This window comes from Pavona decussata, unplaced genomic scaffold, assembly GCF_977016875.1.
Source record: "Pavona decussata unplaced genomic scaffold, jaPavDecu1.1 SCAFFOLD_3028, whole genome shotgun sequence".
Taxonomy (NCBI): Eukaryota; Metazoa; Cnidaria; class Anthozoa; order Scleractinia; family Agariciidae; genus Pavona; species Pavona decussata.
The window spans coordinates 5,001-10,000 of record NW_028146321.1 but is presented as its reverse complement, the minus strand read 5'-3'; positions in this window follow the sequence as shown (position 1 = coordinate 10,000).

Below are 5,000 nucleotides of genomic sequence, written 5' to 3'. Positions count from 1 at the left end.
AATTCAAAAAACAATGATCGATCGTCTCCCTGCGCGGACATGAGGCACATCGATCAGAATTGATGTAGCCCCAGTTACGCAGTGCATCGCGAACCTTAACTGCCCTCAAGGTAATGAGCCAAGATAAGTCATTCTTAAAGTTCTCCGTAATAGAATCGCGAACCAGAACCCAATGCTCGGACAAGTCTAAAACAGGCGTGATAAAAGGGACCCAAAACCGAGGTAAGATAGGATGGGAAGTCTGCACTTTTAGCAATTCACGATAGATATTCTTCGACGAGAACACAAAGGAATCAGGTAAGTGAGCAAGTTCCTCTAGGGTTCCAAGACAACTGGCATAAAAAGAGGTAGGTACGCTCGCGTTAGGAGAAGAATTGTCGCGGAGATTAGCCCAACTTGGACCGAAACGGGCAAGCCGGCTACCACAAAAATACTTAGCAAGATAGAAACAGAACGGCCGTGAATCAGCAACCACCGACAACATAGAGGCGACACGTAATGCCCGACCCTTAACCTCAAAGTCAACGATCCCGAGACCTCCCTTGACAACGGGACAGTGGAGGGTCTTACGGGCCACAGGCTCAATCTTGGAACCCCAGAGGAACTTCCAAATAAGAGAATTATAACGCTCGATAACCCACCTAGGGGTCACGAGCACACGGGCTAAATACAATAATTTACTTACACCTAAAACATTAATAACCAAGGACTTGCCAATCATCGACAAAGAGCGAGACTTCCACATAGAAAGCATCCTATCCAACTTAGAGAGCTTAGGCTCCCAATTATCACGCTGGACGTCGACGACACCAAAGAAAACACCCAAAATCTTCATTTTTTTAACCCACGTCAGACCAAAGGGTTGGTCATCGCGGGACTTCCAAGCGCCAACCCACATAGCCTCTGATTTGGATCTATTCAATTTTGCACCCGACCCTTTCTCATACAGTGAAATAATTTCAAACAAAACACGCAAGGAGCGAAGATTCTTGAGGAAACCCGTGGTGTCGTCGGCGTATTGACCAACTTTAAAACACTTCCCTCTCGCCCCAGGCAAGAGAAAGCCTTCGATCTGGGGAGTACAACGAATTTTAGCTGCAAGTACTTCGACGCACAAAATATATAGCATAGGGGAAAGTGAGTCCCCCTGTCTAACCCCACGCTGCAAATCAATTTTTCGAGATAACCATCCATTGACCATAAGTTGCATATTAGCACCCCGATAGAGTGTTGAGATCCACCTACAAAAGGAGGCACCAAAACCGAGATGCCGCAACAAATTCATTAAAAAAGATCTATCTACCCGATCGAAGGCTTTCTCTTGATCAAGGCTGATCAAAATACCAGGCTCATCAGTACGATCGATATAGTCCAACATATCACGAAGCATGACCAGATTAGACGAAATAGACCTACCCGGCACGGAGCATGTCTGGTCAGGGGTAACAATCGTATCCAGAACAAGCGATAAGCGCAGGGAGAGAGCTTTAGAACAAATCTTATAGTCCACATTCAAGAGAGAAATCGGGCGCCAATTCTTTAAATTTTTCCTATCACCTTTTTTGAAAACAAGCCGCGTGTGACTTGTTTTCATAGAATCGCATAAATCAGAATCAAGATAGCATGAATTAAAAACTTCAATCAAAATAGGACCTACAAGATCCCAAAATTTACTATAAAATTCAACAGAAAGGCCATCAGGCCCGGGCGCTTTATTAGAACACATATTTCCTAATGCTACTGTGATCTCAGGAAGCGAAAGCAAGCCTTCGCAACGATCACGATCTTCATCCGAAAGATGAAGCGACAAATTCGAAAACAACTCTTCTTGCGTAATTAAATCAATCTCTTCGCGTGAAAACAAATTAGCATAAAAAGACTCATGGGCATTCATCAACGCTGCACGATCAAAAACTTCAGTTCCATTGGGATCATAAATGGACGAGACAAAATTCCGGTCGAATCTTTCTCTGCCAAGCTTAAAGAAATATCTAGAAGGAGCTTCGCCTTCCTCAAGCCATTTGGCGCGACTGCGAATTTTAATGCCATCCTGCTCACGCCGAAAAATCGCATTGAGCGATGACTCTAAGTCGAGAATCTCAGACTTAACCGAAGGATCGCCGGCAACAAGCTTAGATTTAAGTGCAATCAAGCGGTTAATGATGCGGACACGATCGCGAGAAAGCTCTCTCCGCTGGGCTTTAGAGAAATCAATCGTTCGGAGACGAATAGTTTCTTTAAGAGATTCCCAGAAATCCTTAACCGAGACAAAAACGTGCTTAAAATTCAAATGCTGATTAATTAAATCTGTAATCAAATCACAATAATCACGATCATCTAACAAAGAATTATTGAACTTCCACACTCCAGGGCCAAGATCACAAACGCGCGTCACATCAATATCCAGAGTTACAAACTCGTGATCGGAGAAAACGCAAGGCGAGATTTCACACGAAGTACAAGTATCGGCCAATTCACGAACCACGAGAAAAGAATCAAGACGACTACCGATTGAAAAATCAGAATTAAACCACGTATACTGTGACGCGCGAGCGTGTTTCGAGCGCCAAACATCAATCAAATTAAAACACGACTTAAAATTGGACAAATCAGCACATAAAGAAATATTACCACCAAACTTATCCAAAGCACTATCGTAACAATTAAGATCACCCCCAACAACCACCCTGGAGTGCGGGAAAAAATATTGGTGTAAAGAAAGATAAAAGGTAGATCTCTCTAATCTATTAGTAGGCGCATAAACGTTAACCAAATTATAATTTGCATTACCAAAACAAATTTGAACACTAATAACTCTGCCTTCAGAATCTTTTTTCCATTGCTTAATTTCACCCGCAAAACGAGTAGAGAACAAAACCGCTACACCACCCTGCCGGCCTAGGGCCGGAGACCAAAAACTAGAGCCTCTCCATCTAGAAGATAGAGATCGAATAACATTATCATGCGAAATCTGGGTTTCCTGAATAAAACAAATATCAATATCTGACTTGTTAACAAGATCGGCAATCAAATCAAGCTTAACACCACCCAGACCCCGAATGTTAATAGTTAAGACTCTAAAGGTTAACAAAAAAAGAAAAAGGAACGCGTAAACTAATCAATGTTTACCCTTCTTAGGGTCACTTTTCTTTCGAGGCTGATCCTGCTTCCGCTTCAAACTTGACTGAGATTCCATATCCTCATCCTCAGAAACAACCTCAACATCCGGAGGGGGATGAGGAGGGTTCTGAGAACCAGATCGCGTAGCACCAGATGCTTTTGTTACAGGTAAGGACGGACGGGTCGGCCGACGATTAAGTGCCTCTAAAACCGGAGGTAAAGGCGCCGGTTTACGCCGCGAAGACGCAACCAATGCCTGATTAGAAGCACGACTACCAGAAGACGAAGATACACCAGAAGAAGCTCGGAGATCATCCGGGAGAACAACAGGAGGAGATGAACTAGCAGAAGGTTGGACAACAGATGTTTGTTGAGACTCCATGTCGATATCCACTGAGGGGGAGCTCTGAGGACCAGGGGGATTGGGCACAGAAACCCCCTCTTGTAAACGGTCAACCACACGAACCTCGAGAAAGCCTTGGCTATCTAAAAGGGAAGGATCAGAAGGCTCTCCAGGAGACGGATCAGAGATAAGGGCCTGAGAGGAGACATCATCAGGCGGAACGTCGTCCACAACAGGAACATCAGAAGACATAGGATCAGGTACAGCACTGTTCTCGTCAGCGACGGCAACAACATTGACAACAACATTCTCGGCATCATTATCCACGGAATTTTCCTCAACATGAACATGAGCGTGGCGATGACTGAAACCAGAAGCTTCAGAAAATAAAGGTTGGCCAAACCACGAGTACGGGCAAGTACGAGCAAGATGCTCAGTACTTTTACAAATACAACAGCGCGGATCTTCTTCGCAGTCACTCGCCTCATGACCGAGTTCATCGCAATTAAAACACACGACGTCTTGACACTCATTAGCGAAATGACCACCACGATTACAGCGACGACAGGTATGTTGTTGACCATCGTGCGAGAGCCGCACGAGGAACTTACCGAAGCGTAAATAACTGGGGATTGGTTCTTTCACACGCACGCGATAGTGACGTATGCCGTTGTACACGTGGGTGTTAGAAAACATGCCACGCCGAGTCGAAGAAACCGAACAATATTTTTCCAAACGGAGAGTCAAAGCTTCGTCAGACAATTCGTGTGGAGCGTCGTAAATGTTGAGATACGTTAGCGGCGAGTCCACGGCGTTAATGGCGGAACTCTGGCTGCGGTACCGAAAAGCAACAGAGCTAACAAACTTATTCTTAATCTCCTCGTTGATAAAGGTAACTAGCATGTCGTGGCCAGGGCGGCGCTGCATACAAACAACAGCTTCACGCGGAATTCCAACTTCTTGTAATTTATCAAACACAGACTTCGAGTCAATAAAATAGCCAGCAGTAAAGTAAGCCGTACACGGCCTTCCAGGGGTAATGTTATCAACGCCAAAATGTGCTCGCTCGAGACCGGTCACAACACGGCTACGGCCGAGAAAGTTTTCAGCTTGCGGATCAGGAACAAATTCACGCCTTGAACGTCGTCGTCTCACAGCATTAGCATAACCGCCACTATTCTCATTCTCACCATCAGACAATATAAGTGTATCTCCAGATTGATTGGAACGTGTTTCCTCATTTGCATTTCCATCAGCAATTATACCAAGATCAGGAACAGACATAATACAGAAAAATCAAAAAAACTTACAATGCCAAAAGTGGCCGGGCTTTCCGCCCAACGGACGTCAGCTAAACTTGAAGGCTTCGTCAGGCAACCAACGAGCAGATCGCAGCCAAAAGGCCGAGAAGCGATGGCGAACAAGTCCGCGGAACGAAGGGTGGTTCTTGTTCCCTAGCCTCGAGATATGGTGGCCCGAAAACTGTCGCATTTCCAGCTCCTGTTGCAATGCTGGCCTAGTTTCTGAGCTGCACACT